Here is a 10563-nt window from a genome sequence, read left to right on the forward strand (position 1 = left end):
AGAAAACATAACATGCCTAAGAAGAGTGGATGGCCTTCCAGTCCTCTAGGTAATCTTTGATGAACAGCATTCCTCACAACTGTGTTTTGATAAGAATTAAAGGGCAGAGAGGTTATATCCTGAAGGGAAGAAATTGGATACAGCTGATGACACCAGATGCCTATTTCTGACATTTTGATATGTGGACAATCAACGGCGCAGGTGTCATAGTAGGCATCATTTTCTGGAAGCAAGGGGCCAAACTTGGAGAGGAGAAACCAGAAGATCTTCCAGTTTAGGTAGAAGTCTCAATTGAATGTCTGAACAGGTGTGGGGGCTGCTGGTGGGGACATAGAGGCCTGTGGGAGACTGGACTGATTTCCTTTTTGGCCGACCATGATCTCTGCAGTGTATACTTTATGGAGGGCCTTAGGAGTCTACATCAGTGTGGATGATTGTTTACAACTAAATAATTCGGTAACATTTATTGGCAAGTTGTTCTCCATTTTCTTACAATTATGCTAATGCAATATCTTATCTATTTTTAAATGTGTAAAACATACTGAATACTTGGCACTTGTCCATCCAGGAGAAAGTGACTAAAGCACATGAGAAAAATATTATAGAGAGCTTTTTTGACATGCTGATTTATTTAAAAATCAACAAAGTGGCTAATGGAACTTTGGGGTAGTAATTTCACATTTATATTAAGCTTTAATGAGCCCATGTGGTTTCTTTAAAATCTATATTATCTGTGTAAAGAAAACCTATTCATTAGAAATCCAGTCCCTGATTCTGGTAACAGAGCCAATATTCATATCCCACAGAGGCCAATTCTAGTGAGCTTTAACATTCAAGATATTTAACTTTATGAATATAAGACTTTATTATCAACACGTTTCCCATGCTGTCAGTTGAAATAATATGTTGACCACCTACTGTAACTAATTTAACTAGTAAATGATTGCGATATTAACAGATAAAACAATAGAGTTGTTAATATTTTTCTTAGGAAAATAACTTTTATACTTATATTAGGCATATTTGCAAATAATCATTTTACTGCCTGAAGTTTTAATATATAACTTTATAATTTATTTATAAAGAAAAATGTATATGTCAATTCCAATTGGCTAATTCTATATTTTTCTGTTAAATTGTACAAGGAGAAAGTCTAATTGGCCTAATTAATTAGTATGAACTCCTCTGGGCTGGGCTTTTTGGGTCAGGCTAAGTCTAGGTTGTTGGCCAGCCTATGGTTCAGATCCCCACTCCTGACCCACTCAGTGATCACCCTTTGTTCAAGGAAAAGTCTAAGCCCACAGCAAGGGATTGTGAGCAGGGTAGGTTCTGGCATAAGAGGATGGAGGAGTTGCAGGCATCATGATTGATGTATTTCACATTAGAATTTTCCAGTCTTTCTGCATCGTTAACAACAGTGATACACGACCTTGATATACATCTTTTTGCATTTGTCCACTAAATTTGTCAGGATGAATTTCCAGAAGAGTAACTGTCAAGGGTCAAACGGTATAAAAAATTTTAATTTTGCTACCTATCTTGCTAAATTTTTACCATTATATTTCTCTCGGTCTCTTAATATTTCACTTACTAAACACCAAGAATATAATACTCCCTCTTTTCATGTGTGTAAACATGTAAGTAAGAAAAGTTTCGCTTCTGTAATCAGCTCACAAACATGGTTGAGTCTCACAACCTTGTTCTCTTCCTTTTTTTTTTTTTTTTCTGTGAAACTGCTTATGAAAGATTTTTAATGTTATTTTGGGAAATATTCCTATCTCTAGAATGTTTTTTTACTTCAAGAGAAGGTTAGGGTGGCTTGACTGCTGCTAGTGAGGCTACAATCCAAGAAAGAGGAAAAGATAAAATTCCAGGTGCTCTTTTTTTCACTTCATTTTGCAAATTTTGTAGAAGATTAATTTCAAAAACCCCAAACTGCTCTCAGGGTGGCGGAAGAGCTGACAAAGTTTGGAAAGTCGGGCCTGGCTGTTCTCTCAGGAAAGTTTGCATTTGCACTCTGCCCTGCCTGCCTGAGTGGCTGGTATGAGTGATCCTGCTTCCATGGGTGTTCCTAGTCACACTTCAGGGAGGAGAATTCTTCCCCGTGCTTTTCTTTATACTTCCTTTGGTGTAGAGCTTCTCAAATTGAGAGGGCAGAGAAGCACCTGGGAATTTATGCAAACTGCAGATTCCTGTGCTCCAACCCCTGAGATTTTCTAACTTGGTAGTTCTGGGGCCCAAGGATCTATATGTTTAACAAGTTCCTCAGATAACTGGCACAGGTGCTTGATAAACCGCACTTTGAGAAAAATTGCTTCAGGGACTTAATGGGTACTTTTGGGGTGAGAGGAAATGAAAATTAAGTTTTCTATTTAGGGACTTCCCTGGTGGTGCAGTGGTTAAGAATCCGCCTGCCAATACAGGGGACATGGGTTTGAGCCCTGGTCTGGGAAGATCCCACATGCCACAGAGCAACTAAGCCCGTGCGCCACAACTACTGAGTCTGTGCTCTAGAGCCCACGAGCCACAACTACTGAGTCCACGTGCCACAACTACTGAAGCCTGCGAGCTTAGAGCCTGTGCTCCGCAACAACAGAAGTCACAACAATAAGAAGCCCGGGCACTGTAATGAAGAGTAGCCTCCGCTCAACTAGAGAAAGCCCTTGTGCAGCAACAAAGACCCAAAGCAGCCAAAAATTAATTAATTAATTAATAATAAAAAAAAAAGATAACTGATGCATAAAAAAATGTTTTCTGTTTAAAAAAATTTGTTCTATAAAAAAATTGGTTATTCTACTCTTTGTTTTGGTAAGTCAGTTCTGGGTTCAACAACTCTCTTAAAGAGAATATTGAAATCTGTCTCCCCAGTACTTCACAAACAAGAATGCTATTGGCTCTTGCTTTTTCCTACTATCCATCCTGTTTAATTGACTTATGTGTTCACAGTCTTCCATTCCTAAATCCTCTGGTTCTCCTGTTCTTTTTGGACCATGCCAGAATCCATTGAGGAGCTCCACAGTTTCTCCTGATCCTACTTTAGGAATTAGTATTTTGAAGACTAGTCCCTTGGACAGGTCAGGGAGTATGTGGGGAGGTCATTTGGCTGTCTGCCAGGACAGGACCAGGCTGATGTTATCTGGGTTAATTAGAACCTGGCTCTTCGCCTTGACGGTTCAGATACTTGATTTTGTCAACAAACAGGACTGGACCTGGTCTGTGAGCAGGTTCACTTCAACCAAACTCACAGCACCTGGTGCACGTGACCAGCCTGCCACGCATTTGTTTACAGTCAGAAAGGAACTGGAACATGTCCACCATTCAAGTGCTGTGGGAAGTCCAATCACAATCAGAAGTTTGCTTCCTGGGTAAGAAATCAGAATAAGGGAGGTTCAATACATAATTTGCTTTCTGATACCTTGAGGCTGATGCATTCATTGCCACAACTGAGATAGCCTTGCTAATCTTGCTGACCAGATAGCCTTCTGAGGGATACATTTATTTTGTAGATTTGTTCATGCTACCAGTTAAATTTTACTCTGACCAGAGAACTATCTTTTCTCTTCAAAGTGACTTTGCCTCTCTCTGCTTCCCTCCTTTCTTTCTTTTTGTTTATTTTACAGGTAGTTCTTATTATCCTTTATCCCTTTTAATATCCTTTCCCCAAGTTATTGTGTGGAGTAGGAGGTAGAAATGCAGTTTACAATTACTGGGTCAGGCACTTCATAGTTGTGCCCTAGTGTTTCTGCACTGCTCCCAGTTTTCTTTTGATTCTTGACACTGCAAGCCAACTTTACTATTTGTATCTTGTTACAGAAGAAAACCTATTTTCAATGATTAGAGAGCTGTGCTGTTCAATATGGTAGCCACTAGCCACATATGGTGGCTATTTAGATATATTTTAAACAAAATTTGGGGAACTCCCTGGCAGTCCAGTGGTTAGGACTCTGTGCTTTCACTGCCGAGGGCACAGGCTCAATCCCTGGTTGGGGAACAAAGATCCCGCAAGTCTCATGGCGTGGCCAAAAAAAATTTGGTTTCTTAGTTGTACCAGACACATTGCAAGTGTTCAACATGTAGGTAGTGTTCCCTACTGGGCAGCACAGATACAGAACATGCCCATCATTGCAGAAAGTTCTATTGAACAGCACTGGTCCACAGACTCCTACATTTAAAAGAAGTGAGAAGATCCTTAAATATCTCATATGCCAAAGGCAAGAAAAAATGATTAAAAACAATTTTAGTTTTTTTTTTTTGGTTGAGGACTCTATTGCTAATGAGATTTGGCAGTTTATAACTAAGTCCAGTGATACATAAAATTGAAGTGTGTGGGTCTTTCTGCCACTATCCCATCCTTCCACTTCTTTTTCAGGCTCTCTTGTTTGAAAGTAACAGAAACGCACTCTGACTAGCTAAAGCAAAAAAAGGGGATTCAGTTCAAAGCTGCAGGATCATCCAAGGACAGGAGTACAGCTCAGCCTGGAACCAAACTGGAACCTAAGACTTAGGTCTTATCAGCACTCTATCTGCTCCTCTCTGCACCTGCCTCATTTTGGTTTCTCTCTGCAGACCAGCTTACACTGCTTTTCTACTCCATGATACAGCAAGTATGACCACCAATAGCTCCCGAGATTATATTACCTCCATTCACTATGTCAGCTAGGCTGAGGCTAGACTCTTTCAGTGCTCTTTCCAGTCATCTCTGGGAAGGTGTTCATTGGCTTAGCTCAGCTCAGGTGACTATTCCTGGTCCAATGCTTGTGATTGGGGGCAAGGTCAACCATAGCTGCATGAAGCCTCACTGCCATTACCATGTGGTTTAGAGAGTGCGACAGGAGCCAGGAAAAGACACAGCCAGGAAAAGACACAGAGCTTGGCAGCCAACCCCATGGGAGGCCACGGCAATTCTCACTGTATCATTTGGTGGCCCAGGACTCCCCTCTTTAGTCATTTACCTGAACTATACCCTCCCTGAACTATTTCCCTCCCTGAACTGTACCATGAATACACTCTATTTCTACATCCTCCTCTAAGCAAAGTTTCTTTATCTTGTGTACCATTATAATAGGATTCTGCTAGAAGGCCAATTATTCTGATATTGACAGCAAACGGTAGCAAAGATTCAGATAAACCTAGAATATCAGTTTTCTCATCTGATAAATGAGGATTATTTTGTCTGGCTTAAGGTATTGTTTTGAGGTTTAGAGTGTAATAATAATAATATTAATAATAATAATCCTATTCCCTTCAAAGTAATACATTTTCAGTTTAACCTGGATATTAATGGAAATAAAATATCTTATGGGAATTTCAAACACTGTGTCAGAAAGGCAGTGGGGGAGATAAAAACTTTAGTGAACCTGAGGTCATATAATGTAAACTTTAATTCTATTTTTTTACATCCAGATTGATCCTGCATAGAACTCAGATTTGAAAATCAAGTATAATCTTTTTCATAATCTGAGGGGAAGGATTTACCTAGCTGTGTGATCTTGAGCACAACACTGCGCCAGTTTCCTCATCTATAAAATGGGTTAATAATAGCCACTACCTCACTGGCTTGTGAAGATTAAATGAGTTATCATATGTAAAATATAATAGAACAGAGCCTAGCAATAGTAAACACTATGTAAATGTTAACACTGATTATTATGCTTTAACACATTGTTTCTTAAACTGTAGGTTGGGATGCATTAGTAGCCAATTAAAATACAAAGAAACAGATCAGAGCAGAATAAAATATTAGAGAGCACTGCACATGGTACAGGTATTATTGTGGGTTGTGATAAATTTGCCATAATAATTGGTACAATGTTACCTACTCTGTAAGTTTCAATACTTGCTCTTTTTTGGCTAATTTGAATCAGTTCTTAAAGCTCATTTGAATGAATACCAAGCAGAGTGAGAAAATGAAGAATGGAAACTCCACTGATTGGGGGTCAGATGCATTTTGTTCTAACCCCTGTTCTGCCACTGATCAGCAAAGTGGTTTGACACATGACCTGAACTCGACACCGCTTTTATTAAAAAGGGAATTTCTTGTATGTATCTCAAAGGAAAGTGTGAAGCACTGTGAGTTCCTTATAGTACAGCACTACATATGAATTAGACAACACCTCTCAACTTGTCGGTTTTGAATTATAGCTTGGCAACATCATAGGGCTAATTATGACTCCTATTTTTTTTTTTTTTTTTTTTGGTTTGGAAAAAAAACACACGAAGTTCTCTGATTTGCAATAAATTAAACTTTGCCAAATTCTCTAAACACTCATGAAATTCCCAGAAGTGACAACGAAATACACTTAATATGTCTGTTACATTGATTTTAGAGTTTATTGCAATTTAAGCCTGAAAATTCAAACATTTCTAACATCACCTTTTTCTATTTTACCCTTTCCTTTTCGCTTTCTTTCTCTTACTTCCATTCCAATTCCATAGGGCCCAAGTTAAAACCTGAAGAAAAGGGCTTCCCTGCTGGTGCAGTGGTTAAGAAACTGCCTGCCAATGCAGGGGACACGGGTTCGAGCCCTGATCCGGGAAGATCCCACAAGCCGTGGAGCCACTAAGCTCATGCGCCATAACTACTGAGCCGGCACTCGAGAGCCCGCGAGCCGTAACTACTGAGCCCGTGCGCCTAGAGGCCATACTCCGCAACATGAGAAGCCACTGAATGAGAAGCCACTGAATGAGAAGCCTGCGCACCGCAACGAAGAGAGTAGCCCCTGCTCGCCACAACTAGAGAAAGCCCGTGCGCAGCAACGAAGACTCAATGCAGCCAAAATAAGTAAAATTAAAAAAAAAAAACCAAAACCTGAAGAAAAGAATTGCTATGTGACATTATTCAGGAAGAGGAGGTGAATAGTTTTTAAAACATCTGGTTCTCATCTTATTTAAAGCATGAAAATGAGAATTGGAATCTTGTAGATCTAGTATTGATTTGGCAGCTAAGAGAAGAATGGAGCCCCAGAAGGAAGTCTAGTCAATGAGGGGAAGGAACTTTGCTCTGGCAGGGACAGTAGCATTAAACTAACATGGGGAGTAAAGTGCCCAGGGAAGAGGATTGGTAGGAAAAAGATGAAAGTGCTCTGAGAAAGTTAAGGGTCATCATCATCACCATCATCATCATCATCATAATTCTGACAAGTAGAAATAAATGAAAAGCTACAGAAAAAAATGAGATGGAAAAGGAAATAGTTGAGATTCTTTTGTGAAATTGAAGGAACTTGTAGCATCTGACTTGCTGCTTTAAAATATTTCACACTAGTTTTTTTGTTGTTGTGGATCAAGGAAGGGGGAGAAGAGGCACTAGAATCATCAAGCTACAACTAGTTTCACTTGAAAAAGAACAGAAGGTAAGGGAGGGGATATATGCATATGTATGGCTGATTCATTCTGCAGTGCAGTAGAAGCTAACACAATATTGTAAAGCAACTATACTCCAATAAAAATTAAATTAAAAAAATGAATTGATTAATTTAAAATTAATTAATTTAAACTAATTTTAAAAAATTCAAACAACAACAAAAAAGAAACCAACTACTAATATGCACAACAAATGGGATGAATCTTAAGGGCATTATACTGAAAGATAAAAGCCAATTTCAAAGGTCACATATGTATAATTCCATTTATATAACCTTCTTGAAATAGGATTATAAAGATGGAAACAGTGGTTTCAAGGGTATAGGGATGGGGAGTGAGGATATGGAATGATGGGTATGACTCTAAAAGGGTAGCACGGGGGATATCTTTGTGATGATGTAATCATTCTGTATCTTGATTTTGGTGGTGGTTACACAAGTCTACACACGTGGTAAAATGCCACAGAAGTATGTACGCATATTGTGCCAATGTCAGTTTCTGAATAAGTGCAGGTACGTCTAAAGAACTACCTAGACTACCTGGAATGCAACACAGAACAACAGAAAGTAGAAAATATGAAAAGAGATTACCAAACATGGAGGACAGAGTGAGGAGATTTAATATTATCTAATTAGTGTTACAGAAGGAGAAATGGGGGAGAGGCAAAACCAGAAGAGATCATATCTGGGCAGTCTCTTGGTGGTCTAGTGGTTAGGATTCGGCACTTTCATTGCCGTGGCCCGGGTTCAGTCCCTGTCGGAGAACTGAGATCCTGCAAGCCATGCAATGTGGCCAAAATAAAATAATTAAAAAAATTTTTTTTAAAAGAGGGAAGAGTAGAAGGTATAAACGAAAACACAAGCCTGTTGGTACGCTCAATAAACATTTATTTGACTTTTCTTCCCCATACTTCATAAAAATAAAATGAATTTACATTGAATTTTGCACTTCACCCTTTTCACTTCCATGTTCTTCATAATTAATATCAGTAGGTCATTATCAATAGATTAGTAAATGAAGACAAGAAGAAAGCATTTGCTTCAAACCATTTATCAGGTCAGAGGGCAGAGCTGGTCTTCAAATTTATAACCTCTAAATTCTTGGTTTCTATTATTACCAGACATCCATAACTACTGAAAAAGAAGTTCTAGACCACCTAGTACCAGATAGTTTGCATTTTCTGTGCTGTTTAATGGAAGATGAGACAATAGGTAGTGCCCCCTTACCCCCAATCATTTGGAATTTTAACGTGCACACAGGCACACACTCTCACTGTGGCCTTGCTCAGCACCTGCTGGCAGCCAAGATGGTAAGGTAGGAGGCCATGTAAAACCAGTTTAATAGCTATTTACTAACTGATAAACTGACTTTTCAACACTGATGAAGACCATCAGTATGTGGGGATTACAATATTCATTACCTCACCGTGATTATTTTTTCTAAGGCCTGTATTCTCTGTGTCCATTCAATTCTGTTTCTCAGATAAAGAACCATTATCATTTGTTTCAGTGCTTTTTGTTTTATGTTATACAGTCAATTTTACCGATAATTTCCAAACATCCTTAAGTAGGCCTGCAAAAATGGCGGTTAGTGTGTGCCTTCCCATCTGCCTCAGATCTATGTAAATGTACCCTGCTTAGTTTCACTTGAGTTCAAACCTGTACTGTTGAGGCAAGGGCAAAGTGAACTTTAATCTGGTACTTTCTGGTAATTTCGTACTTTGATGAATAGTGAAAAAAAAAATATTCTCAAAGCTTGATTGGTTCTAGTCACATTTGCCTGTCACTATTTCTCAAACCATTGTACATAAAGTCACCAGCACAAAAGATCCTTCACTAAAAAAACATATTCCAGGGGAAAGCAAATCAAAAGAACAGGGGAGAGGATAATGTGTTTGATTTCTCAAAAGTCTATTTACTGTCCAATTGATTTTGGCCCTTAGGCCTTTGGATGTGCTAGCAAGTAATTATTTTTATGGTTGATAAAATGAGTACTGAATATTTATCATTAATTGCAGTTTGAAATCACTTTAAAAAAATCTGTCATTTTGGTTTCTAAAAACTGTTTCTTCTGGCTAGACACGAACCAAGTGCCGAGAGTTGACCAGACGCCAAGGCTCAGGACTGTCCAGTCTTCCACATCAGACCTTCAGCCGGGCCTTCTGACTATTCTTGAGGTTAGAAAATCTATCCCCCAGTCTCGCAGATGCTGTTCTCCCCCAACTGGCTCTACAGAGAACATCATTATCTTTGCTGAGCTTCTGTCTCTATGGCAATAACAGATGGGAAGTGCTGCGGAATTATTCATTCTGGAAAGGAGGCAGTCAAGAAGGAGGGGAAGGTGGGGGTGGGAGAAGGGGGCACGACCCGGGAGCACGGCGATGGTGGTGTAAAGAACGGAACTTGTGTGTGGAGGGAATGAGAGGCTCGTGAGCCTTTGGTAGGCCCGTTGGGAGGAAAAGAAGAAAAAAAATCTATGAGCACAGGGGTATTCCCTCCCGGTCGGCTGGCTCCAAATGTGGACCCCATACGAGTGACCTCGAAGCAGTAAAACCAGGAGAAATAGGACGAAAACTGACAAAAGGAAAAAAAAAAAGGAGGGGGACAAAGCTCGAGTCTTCTGAATTCGGTGCACTGAGACCTGGGGATCAGTCTCCTGATTTTGCGGTGGGGCGGGAAAAAGGGTTTTTTCTTGATGTTTCGAAATATGACGGAGCAGCTCGGCAGAGTTCAATATGCTAACTGGCCACCGCGAAACACAGGCCAAGGACAACACTGTCCGGCCCCGAGGGTCACAGCCGAAAGCTCTTCAGTCGTCGCTTTCCTTGTCTCATCTCCTGATCGCTTCCAAAACAAAACCCCAAAGCCCTCAGGAAACATTGTAGAAACATGTAATTTCTAGCTCCCTTTTGGAACCGAGAGAGCAGTCTGGTGAGGGGGTGGGAGGAGGGAGTCTGAGAAGCAGAGACAAAAATGTTTTCTCTCTGTTTTGCCGGAACTTCGGCCAGCCCTCCGGCCCGGCCCGATGGCGCAGAAGGTCAGCCCCAGCAAGGCGCCTGGGCGGAGGCCGCCCGGGCAAGGCGGGGGCCGCCGGTGAGGGGCGGAGCACAGCGCCAGCAGCTGGCGGCGCGGCCCTCGGGCGGGGGGCCCCGCGGGGGCGGGGGGCAGCCCCAGCGCGCAGGGCCCAAACTGGTGGGGGGGAGGC

The sequence above is a fragment of the Balaenoptera ricei genome, chromosome 4 (assembly GCF_028023285.1).
Source record: "Balaenoptera ricei isolate mBalRic1 chromosome 4, mBalRic1.hap2, whole genome shotgun sequence".
NCBI classification, from domain to species: Eukaryota; Metazoa; Chordata; class Mammalia; order Artiodactyla; family Balaenopteridae; genus Balaenoptera; species Balaenoptera ricei.